The sequence below is a fragment of the Eumetopias jubatus genome, unplaced genomic scaffold, assembly GCF_037043125.1.
Source record: "Eumetopias jubatus isolate StellerSeaLion01/CBP00866 unplaced genomic scaffold, mEumJub1_p1.0 scaffold_6, whole genome shotgun sequence".
Classification (NCBI taxonomy): Eukaryota; Metazoa; Chordata; class Mammalia; order Carnivora; family Otariidae; genus Eumetopias; species Eumetopias jubatus.
In genome coordinates, this window is record NW_028274812.1 from 34,038,515 (window position 1) to 34,050,226 (window position 11,712).

General features: G+C 43.6%; 1 protein-coding gene across 7 annotated transcripts in view; it reads right to left on the reverse strand.

Annotated features, from left to right (window-relative positions):
- L3MBTL3 (L3MBTL histone methyl-lysine binding protein 3) overlaps positions 1–11,399 on the reverse strand; it is a 118,350-nt gene extending 106,951 nt beyond the window's left edge. For 4 of the 7 annotated variants that reach the window (XM_028125354.2, XM_028125353.2, XM_028125352.2 and 1 more), the window contains exons 1-2: positions 11,304–11,399; positions 7,703–7,780 (exon numbers count right to left, since the gene is read on the reverse strand). The gene's annotated coding sequence lies outside the window, so the exon portion shown is untranslated. Of the gene's footprint in view, positions 1–7,702; positions 7,781–9,315; positions 9,516–10,243; positions 10,266–10,500; positions 10,540–11,303 lie in introns of those variants that run through there. The other 3 variants (XM_028125351.2, XM_028125347.2, XM_028125350.2) reach the window with 3 other exon arrangements.
- Positions 11,400–11,712: the final 313 nt, after the last annotated feature.

The window sequence follows — 11,712 nt, forward strand, 5'->3', positions numbered from 1 at the left end:
AATAATAGTAAGACTCTGGATTTCAACAACATGTAAACTTTCAAAATGAATTTGGGAAGGTGATATAAGGTCAATAACTCTTAGTTTTGCCACACTCTTATAAAGAAAAGAACGTTATAACAACCAAAAAAAGTCAGAAGGACATAATCTCTGAATGATGACCCAAGAGTAGACCATTGGCAACCTTATGGATATTTTGGCTGAGGAGGTATAAAAGCTTCCTCACATACCAACTGTGGTTCCAGGTCCTGTGAAAGGCCCATGGGAGAAAGAGTCCTTCTCTTTACAAGTACTGGAGTATGTGTATGTGATATGCCAGAAGAGAGACTAGGAGGAGAGAATCTATACCCCCATCACAATACTTCTGACATTGTATCATGATCATCGACTTAGACGAGGCTTTGGAGGAAAAGGACATTGATTTATTCATTTCCTTATCCCTGATGAATACCCATTGTAGGTATCAATACAATTTATCAAATGAATGAATAAAAGAGAAGGGGAAAATGCAACAGACTAGTTGTGGGTGGGAATTCGGGAGGGGGAAATCAGAAAAAAATATCAAATTCATTTGTCCAGCTATCTCATATTCTTCAGTGAAATTCTAACTCACAGCTAGGCTGCTAAGTATTTACTTGCTTTGTTGGCAGAAGCGTAACATTGCTGCTCCAAGAAACCCTCCTTATTTAAGTGTCAGTGGAGGACACATCAAAAGAAGTTAAATTCAAACCTCTTAAACAGGCTTATTCAATAAGGATAAGAGAAAAATCTAAACTCACACATGAAGCATCTCTCAACAAACACATATTGCTACAAAGAAAAATCTTCCTTTCAAATCAAGCATGACAGATACCAGCTTTGATATTCTACTCACCCGCCTGATAAGAACTCTGAATCACACACATACTGGAATTGAGATCCCGTTGTGGAGAGATGTAAAATTTTGCCCCCAGGGCCCAAGTTCATAGATTTTCGGCAGGCAAAACTCTAGATCATTTCCATGTGAGAAATGAAATCTCAGTACCATCAAGAACAAACAAATCCTTGAGAATCTGGGTCTTCTGTCCACACCTACCCTCATATAGTAGATGACTAAGGGGCAACTAATCTACGCTTCCTTTAAATATGAAATCGCTTATAGGATGGTTCCTAAGTCTTATTGATATTTTTTCAAAACCCCTATCTCCTGGCCATATTTTAATGACAATGATCCTATTCATGCAGCCATGGTTTATCTGATTTGCTACCTTTTCTGCCATGGAGATTATACACAAAGGGGTAGTCACCGAAGGCAACCTTTACAAAATCTCAACTTCCTGCCTTCCCGCTTGTTACTGTAAGAAGGATGAATTATTTGAGATTCTGTGGCCTAACCTACTTACTTCCTCTAAAGGAGGAACAGAAAATGAAAAATGCCTTTCAAGAAAAAAAAATGTACATAGAAAACGAAATCACAAACTGACATTAACAGGCCTATGGCATATTTAATATACTCTCATCAAATGCTTGTATTGGAAGTTCATTTTCAGTGTACAGAGTGTAATATATCTCAATTTGAAACAAAAATATCCTGACAGGTGCTACCATATCATCAACATCACTACACTAATAGAGTCATAATAGAAATTTTACACCCATTAAAGGGACTCAAAGGACATAAAAAGAATGAGAACCTGTCTGACACAGATATGTCCATGTTTATGCAAAACATGCATGAACTCAAAAAAGAAAAACTAAAAGTAGTATCTTGTTCTTTTCTCTTATTTCATTTCATAATTTTTTAAATGCTAAAAGTAGCATCTTTTTCTTACTCCCCTTCATATTTTTATAGAACACAGAGCTAAAATTAAGAGATTTACACTTGATTTCTCTTTTGTATCTAATAAAGTAGATGTGACCAGATTTTATTTCTCTCACACGAGTCAAGTCTATAGGTTTATCTTGATAACCATTTGGAGCTAAACTCCTTATCAACAGATTGAACAGCTAGGCCTCAAATCCACCAAAGAAGAACACAAAGCAACAGGGTGAATTATTTAGACCACTTAACAACCTGACCACACTGATCTCTTAGGAATTTCAATTCACAGTTCAGGGTTCAGTCAGTGTAACAGATGAGGGGAAAATAATCAAATGATTTTGGTGCCTGAACAAGCCTACTCAAAATGTTCTACTGAAGTAGTTTAACGTTACAAAATTACACATAACACAAAGCTAGGGTCCAACCTTAAAACAGCCTGCCTGTAGTTAAGTGTTCAAAAAAGTTTACAGGGTGACAGAGCTTCATTAAAGGAGAAACAGTCTACTACCCTATGATCAATGCATGCAATGGTATCCTTCTAAGTCAGACTAAAGCTCTGCTTGATGGACCACAACTCATATACCGGAGATACTGACTCCCACTGCGACACAGAACCACCCAATGAATAAATAAATAGAGACTCTTCACTTCATCTGGCAAGCGTGAGCATACTCTTCTAGTTAAAGAGTATAACAGTAACCATAGCACTGTTGTTGAATGTATTATTAGTCATATTTCCTGTTTTCTTTTTTTTTTTAAATTTTGATTCCAGCACTCTACACTCAGCCCTGCCCCCAGCTTCTCCCCACCAATATCTCTATCCCTCAATTTAATTTTTTTCTTTCCTTTTGTAATCCTGCCTTCTGAGTAAATTCCATCATCTTTTGTGTTCACTTTAATAAATTTAGGTCCCACCCTTTCTATTGACGGACTGGTCTACATTTTTTGAGAACTAACCCTACTGCCTCATCTATTCGCTTCCTACAAAGAACAAGTGAAACCTCTTTACAAATAAGCCCAGCAATTCTCATACCTAATCTGAGTTATGTTTTCTTAACAGTTTGTGATCATTTCAAGGCCATGAGCCAGACCAAGGTGTTCTTTTCAGTATAATTCAGTAGTTGGTCTTTTCCCAATTCTTGGTTTAAAAAAGAAAAAAAGAAAGGAAAGTGAAGAGATAAGTTTTCTATTATTTTTGCTATTGCTTATCTTAGTAAACAAATGTATAAGAGTAAATACATTAATCTGGAAATGTGTTTTCTTAAAAACATTCTAGGAATTACTTTTTTGAAAATCAGAAACCTAAAGACATAACAAGACAATCATAAGCCAGTATCAATTTCCCTGGTCCTACCTTTCAAACAGCATGATATGAACTTAGACAAGTTGCTATCTCTGAGCACCAGTTTGTTCTAAAAGTGAAATAATAATACCAACTGCACAAGGTTAGAGAAACTATGAGAGATAATACTCAGTGCCTACACTAGCACCTGGGCAGACAGAAGGCACTCAATAAGTATTGGTTGGACACATAAATAAGGGAATGAAGGAATAAAAGAATATAAAGTGCCTAGCTAGCTCAATGCCTGACATTCAAAAGGCACTCAATATACAATTATACTTAATATATCAACACCTGGCAGTGTTTTGCAGAGGACACCCCACCTCCCAGGTCTTTACCTCCGCAATACATTTAAGGCCACATCCAGTGGTATCACCCTAGTACTCACTGCATTCATCTCTACCTTTCCGGAGCACAAGCACTGAACTGTGGCTTTGTTTTGTTAGTCACCACTGTACGGTATGTGGTGCAGGTTATTTCCTCAACTAGAATTACAAACACATGGAGGCCAAGGTCTGCTGCTTCTTTGTAGCCCTAACCCATTCATTCATTCGGCCCTGTTCTAAGTGAAGATTATGTGAACCACTACCCAACTGAGACTTCCAAAAAAACAGGTGCTCAATAAATATTTGCTGACAGACACAAAACACTAGCTTACAGGAAGAATAATAATAAAGGAAACATTTTACTATCACATATAATATACATGTAATTCCTCCAATCGCTGCCCAACTAACCAATTCTAGGTCCACTTCTTTTTTTTTTTTTAAAGATTTTATTTATTTATTTGAGAGAGAGAGAGAGAATGAGAGAGAGAGAGCACGAGAGGGAAGAGGGTCAGAGGGAGAAGCAGACTCCCTGCTGAGCAGGGAGCCCGATGCGGGACTCGATCCCGGGACTCCAGGATCATGACCTGAGCCGAAGGCAGTCGCTTAACCAACTGAGCCACCCAGGCGCCCTCTAGGTCCACTTCTAAGGAAGTTCTCTCATCCAAGATCACCCAACTTCACTCAAAAAAAAAAAAAAAAAAAAAAAAAAGTCCTGTTCTTTCCCCCAAACCACCCTGTCTCATCAAGGGGGAATTTCTTAAACGTCTTTCTCAATTTGACTTCATAAATCAAACTCAGTTACATTACAAGGGTACCCTTTTCCTGGTGTTTTGCTTTCATCCACTTGCTGCATAGCTGTTGCTACAATCAGTACAAACTAGTTCATAATGTGCCACTGTTTACCCATATCCTCATGTGTGAGTAAAATAATTTAACTTACTAAAGAGACAACCTGAGAATATTCTCATTGGATAATGGGGTCCTTTACAAAATATATTTTCTTCGGATGCCCTGAATTTCAAGACGCCATATACAAATATACACACATACGAAGGTATAAGTAGTTCTCTTTAAATACACTGCCTCCCAAATAAGTGGTCTCTTTAAATACAGTGTCCCCCAAATTCTTGTGAGGAATGGGTTCCTCAATGGGAGCAAGAAGAGCAATCTACACCAGAAAGTTATCTTTGTGAACACACTAGTCAAAGAAGAAAAGAACTGCCCAAACCCATCACCGTCACCGGATATATAATTCAGAAATTCCATATCATGGGTAAAGAGCTTTTTATTAATTTCTGAAGACTAAGCATTAAAAAGGGGATGGAATATTGTGCCACGTATATACAATTATATGGCATTGTACTGCTCAGTCAACCCAGGAATCTGTTCCCTGACTCACCAGCTCCCAAGAGTGCTGGGTCCCTTGTTCTTTCCTACTGGTACCAAGTGCAGCTTGGTTCTTAACAGAGCTCAGAGCTGTGTCCACTACTGGGGTGAGGGTCTAGGTAGGGAACTCAAGGGCAAAGACCTAGTCTTTTGGTGTTCAGCACTATAAGAGCTCAAGAAAAATTAGTTAACTAGGAGAAACATTGCAAGAGGGATCACTCAGGTTACCCATCCTCTGAACCCCAAGGGTACCTTGTCCCATACCACATAAAGTAACTTCTCTTATAAATTTCCCATCTTAACTATATCTGCCACAAAAAGCCTGGGTTGAAATATATATTCTTAGAGGGGCACCTGGGTGGCTCGGTCATTAAGTGTCTGCCTTCAGCTCAGGTCATGATCCCAGGGTCCTGGGACTGAGACCAGCATCAGGCTCTCTGCTCCACGGGAAGCCTGCTTCTCCCTCTCCCACTCACCCTGCTTGTGTTCCCTCTCTCACTGTGTCTCTCTCCATCAAATAAATAAATAAAATCTTAAAAAAAAAAGAAAGAAAGAAAGAAATATATATTCCTAGAAATAAACTACCAAACAAACTAGGGGAAACGATTCAAGAACCAACCCTCAATTACTCAAGAACTAATTCAACAGGACACATATTTCTTCTTCCCTCCACTATTGGGTTTTTGAATTCTTAGAACATTGATTGGATAATCTATAAGAGAAGAGAGATGAACTAAAACTAAAACTTGTCAGGGTTTGTCAAATTCAGTATCAGCAAATTGAGAATGATGATAGACAATACCTGACTTTTTTTTTCTTATCTCGATAATAGGCGGTTAGTTATAATTAGAATAAAGTAGCTAAGGGGTCTAGAAAACCCAAGTGGAGTGGGGGGAAAGCCCTGCATGGACCTTTCCCTAAATCCAGTCATTTGCAGGACCCATTTTCTGACCCCTAGAGTATAAAATCTTACTACCCCAGTTACCTATTTTCTCATGCTCATTTCCCAGCAGACTCACACAACTAAAATATTAATTACAGTACATGAATTCCCCTCATACCAACCCTTCTACTCTCACTACCCTCCCATTTCTACAATTAGGCATCATTTTAAATTTGATTTATTTCACTTACTCCTACCTATTAAATGACTAGACTGGGATAAATAAATTTCAGTTTATATTCAGCATCATGTTAAAACATGGTCCCTTCCTGCAATGAACCAATGCTATTAAAGATAAACTACTTTTTTTCCTAAAGAAAAGAAATATCCCCTGGAAGTACTGTGACAAGTCCACATAATATATATACCAGAAACCAATCTCATAATTTTAGCCAGGATTTAAATCACTCAGTTCTGCCCTTTACAACCTACTTCCTGCCCTTGACAAAACCTGACTAAGGTAAAATAGTAATATGACTACCAAACATTTGAATAAGGCTTTATAGTTCTCAAAACCTTATTTTATCCTTTCAACAAAGGAAGTGAAGCAAGCACTGTTGCCCCCATTTTCCAGATGGGGAAATCTAGGCTGAAAGAGGTAAAGTGACTGATACAATGTGATACATTTAGAGGCCAAACTGTCTTCTGATTCCCACTTTAGCACTCTATCCAGAGCCACAGTGATTCCCCAAATGAAGAAAAACAGTCACTGTCTTCCACTCAGCATTTCTAAACATGAAACTCAGCATCCTAGGAAACACCTTCTACTCTGCTTGCACTCTACTTCTGTCTGCATGATCCTGGAGTTGCTCTCACCCCACTGTCTCTGTTGCATCATCCACATGGACCCAATCTATTTATTTGGCTACTTACACCATTCAAGACCATCCACAAGCAGAAAATGGCAATAAACTCCCGTTAACAATCATTTTACACCAGTAACTATTCAGTGTTGACATCTAGGTCATAGTTATCCTGGTTCCAAGAGCCCAATGAGGATTATTAGTCCTACTAATAAAAGGTAGGACTAATTGATTTTGTTTTATATGTTTTTCCCAAACAAGAATTAGCAACTCCTTTAATACTTAAGACAGACCAAATGTAAAGAAGCAAAAAAGAAGAGGAAAAAAAATTAAATCGGGGGTGGGGGGGTGTGGGGGGGTGGAGGTATAAATAGAAAGCACTAGAGTAGCACAAATATACTTTGATGGTTTACCTACAGAGAGCTGCCCTCTTTGCTAGAGAACAACCTTCATCCTGAAAATAGGCCCTGAATTACTAGACATAAACCAGCAAGCACCCTCCAAAATTACCAAAGGGACCTTATTAGATAACAGCTATATACTCTGTGGAGATATGTTCAAAAGTTGACAAGTCTATGCTAACACGCTGGAAAGTCACAGCCCTTTGGCATGATATTTGGCACAAGCTGGCCCACACTGGATTTAAGCCACAAAAGTTGAATTACTTAAATGCCCCAAAACTCTTGTTGTAAATTTCACCTACAAAATTTTAACAAGTTCCAGAATCTTCCATATCACTGTGTTACAACAGTTACATTAACTTACAAGTGCTTTGTTCTATTTTTCCCATTTTTTCAATTCCAAAGAACAAAACTATTTGCTTTCAGTAGAAAACAGGTACAACTGAAATGAAAATTAAGAATCTATTAAAAGAGTCAGTCCAAAAATTATCCAGGACAATCTTGAAACTTTTCCTAATGTTTTATTTACTTGAGCCTCAATTACACTTCACGTCAAGGCTTTCATGCATTCAAAACAGCCCCCACAAAATGATGCTTTTCTGCCAACCCTGTCCCACATTCTCCTTCCTGATCCCCAAGCGCAGCTTTTAACATTTGCAAATACACCAAGTAATTTGTTTCAACAAGCAAATCTTACCTAGTGGCAGTGAAGAAATAACTCCCCTGTAGTCTAGGATTGCTGTCCACCCCCAAGACTTCTCCTAAAGGTCCAGCACTAATTGAAAGAGAGGAAATATAAAATCAATGCTTTGTCATAAAAAAGAAGACTTCAAGTCCACAATTAATATGTCTAAATTTTGAATCACTGACTTATTGCATAATTTCACACAATACCACTCAGTATATTAAAAATAAAATAAACTAGTTCTGGATGAGATAAAATGGATTTTATCATTCATATCATTCCCTTTTCGTAAATAACTAAATTAAAGATTCCCCCTTTGTATGACCAGCAGGTGAAATTTACAGGGATCATTTGATTCAACTTTAATTTTTCTCAGTGCTTTTACCTTTAAAAATTGAAGTTACTTTGCAGAACACACGCTAGCAAATGAATAGATATTATGTAAGCAGTTTTTCCCCATGTATGTAAATATTTAAATCACAACTTAAACAAAGTATTCAGAAATAATGTCTTAACCAGTGAAACAAAATTACACTCTTAGAACTAAAACGGACCTCTTATTTTATGACTGACTATATATAACGGCTCGGTTAAGAAACTAAACACCATCCTTTAATTATATTTATGAGAGAATAAAATGATCAGGTTATATAAAAGACAAATTTCAACCAAAGGTCTTTTTCATTTTTTTCGAAGTTTTAAACACTTTGTATTTTTATTAACATTCAAAATGAAAGGACCTGCTGTGACTCCTGATTGATTAAAGATAAAGACAATAATAAATATAAAGACAAACTGTTTCTAACCCAGTTACGGACCCATCTCAAATCCCCGAATAAAAGCAAAGTGTTTTTCCCATATAAATGAAAAGGGATCGAAGCTACAGGCTCTGGGTCGTCAGAACTTATCTGCTCTCCAATTTACTAAACCTATTTCTGATCGGCATCCATTCACACAACATCTGGCTGCTCGCTCAGGTCCTCTAATTACTTCCACGTCTGAATGGACTACGTAGCTACCAGCAAAGGCCAAACTTTGCTGTCGGCCTTCCGAACTTAAAGATGCGTTTAACCACTAGAGGTCTCCCCTTGGCCAGTTTTGCATGTTCGCTATTTTGCTGCACTTGAAACTTTCCGGAGAAATGCTTTACTCGAGTCAGTGTTTTTCTAAAAACTTGCGCAAAAATCCACGCGACCAAATTAGCCAGTAGAGAGACTCTTGGGCTCCCCAAACCAATAAAGATATCACAAACAACGCTCTAGGAAAATCAAAATTAAAATTCGACGCACTCGCCTAGCCGTCGTCCGCCCCCCCCGCCCCAAATCTTATTTCTCATCTCAGTTTCCCTTAACTTAAACTTAGAACAATTAAAAAATCTATTTTTGTTTCTGTAGACTTTGAATGATTTCTAATGCATTTTCTCTGGCGGTGGACCCGAGGTGGGAAAGGAGCGGGCCAAGGGATGCAGGGAGGGGGAAGGGCCGTGCTCACAGCGCCCGAGGAAGTTGCATAAGGAAAGAGACTCCGTTTTTTGGGTCCCCTCAAAAAAATCGGCGGGGAGGGGGAGGAAAAGGAAGCGGGGTGGGGGGGAAGGCGGGGAGGAGGGAAACTGAAGCGACGTTTACCTTCGTCTCCCCGTGGAAGGGTGGGGTAAGGGCTACGGTCTTCGCGACCCCGGAGGGCGACTCGTTACCCCCACCTCTCTCCGAGCGCAGACGGACAAACAGATACCCCCACCCCTTCGCGGAGAAGGCGGCTAAGAAACCGCCTGCTTTTAAACTTTCTCTCACGGTCGCACTGTGGGCCATGCTTTGACCAGAAAGGGTGGGGGGGGTGTAATCAAAAGGCCTTTTTCTTTAAAGGTAATTAAAGTTTTACCACCAGCACAAAAGTTGCGTCCTCCCCCCGCCCGTGCCACCGTGCCCCCCCACCGCCTCCAGGGCTCACAAGTTTTCCTCCCTCCCCCCGCCACCAGCTCGCGGGGCGCGCGGCGGATGCCTCGGCTTCTGCGCTTCCCGATCCCCACCCCCGCCGGCCTCTACTTCCCCCCGCCCGGCCGCCGCGGCGTGAGGACGGCCCGCCGGGCCCAGGACGCGAGTGTGCAAAACCCATTATTCCGGAATGGCACACGCACGCGGCGCAAGGCGGGCGGCGGCCCGACCCGGACCCCTCTCTGCCTCCCCAATATAAGGGCGGCGTAAACAAGTTGCAGGAAAAGCAGCCCCGTGCCTCCCCCCAACCCGCCCGCCGCCCCGGCGCGGCCGCCGCCGCCGCCGCCCGCCGCTACCGCCGCCGCCGCCTCCCGACACACGCCCGCGCCCGCACCCTGGCCGGCGCGGCTCGGCACGGAGCGGGGCAAACGCCGCGACGGCGCGGGCTCCCGGCCCGGCCCGCGGCCCGCGCCCTCCCCCGCGCGGACGGCCGCGGCGGGCCCGCGCCGCCTTGCTTCCCGAAGCACTTTCCTGCCTCGGGCAGAAATAAACCGGAGGGTTTATTTTTGTGCAACTTTCCCAAAATGGCGGAAATTGGAGCTGATCTATATGAAATTCTCACACAGTCGGTCGGGAAGGGGGAGGCGGCGAGGAAGAAAACGCAAACTCTCGGCCGCCGAGCCCCGCCGCGGGTCCGCGAGTGTGTGCGTGCGTGTGAGTGTGCGTGTGCGCGGTGGGAGTCGGGGAGGCCTTTCCGCCGCGCACACACACAGCACACGCCGGGGAGACGCGCCTGCACATTCAACCAGTCCATTCTCCGCAGCCCGAGCGGGGAGAAAGTGGCCCGGCCTCTTTTCCCACTGCCTCGGTCTCCCGTACTTGTACTTCTCGCGCTCGCTCGCTCACTCGCTCGCTCTCCGGTGCGCGCCCGGCACAAAGGCCACACGGGCGGAGGGGGCCGCAGGGGCGGCGCGCGGAGCTCGCGCCTCCCGCCGCACCGATCCGCCGCCCCGGCCGCCCCCGCGCCCCCCCGCCGGCGCCCCCCGCCTCGGCGGCCGCGCTCGCCGCCCGGGCTGCAGCTCCACGGCGCCCACTCGGGCACGCACCCCGGCGGAGCCCGGCGCCGCCGCGCTCCCCCACCCCGCGCCCGGTGTCATGAAAGCGACCAAAGTGACAAGCTCGGGGGGCGCGGGGGAGGGGGCCCACACGCATCCCGCCGCCTGCGCGCCGGCGAGAGCCCGACGCGGCCGCCTCGCCCCGGCTCCCTTCAGCACGGCCCCCCACACCCTTCCCCGTGTGCGCGCAAAGAAAAAAATACAAGTCTCTCCTCCCCCCATTTTTTCCTTTCTCTTTTCTCTCTCTTTTGTTCCTCTTTCACACTCGCACTCACTACTTCAGAGTGAGATGCCCAGAGACTCCCCCTCCAGCCGTTTCCGAGTCACTTGCCCACTTTTTTTCCCCGGGATTAAGTTTTCTCCTCTTTCCCAGAGGCGCAGAGAAGTGGGGGAGAAACCCCTTCTGTCCTTTCCCCTCCCCTGATCTGTTTCACAAGACGAGGGTGCGCTTCCTTCTCTCTATAGGTCTCTTAACTTTCATCCTCACCCAGAAAAATAAATGAATGGCTTTTGCACGTACAAATCTTCTGATTAATTAGAGATTAGATCCGATCAACCGCTTCTTACCCCCAAATTTTCTCTTTTTTTTTTTCTCCGTCTCACGAGTAGTCCTGACAAATGGTCCAGGGCTGCGGGCGCAGTGCGCATGTGCGCGTAGAGTCAGGGCTGGGGAGAGGGGAAACTGCGCTGGTGCTGGTGCCGCCGCGGCCGCCGCCGCTGCCGGGGAGGCTCGCGCTGGCTTCCCTGTTACTGCTACTGCGCCTTCGCCGCTGGAAAGCAGCAATAAAGCCGGTTGGCAAATCAGCTGCCCGCAGATAGTGTTTCAGGTGCATCTTTTCAGTACCCTTGTCACCGGCTCAGGGCTGGTGCCAGAACAGTCAAAACAAATACGAAAGACTGCTCAGGTTGTAGATTTCTTTGTCTATTTTTCACTTTACTTTTTTTTTTTAAGGCAATTCTCAGAGCAGCTAATCCA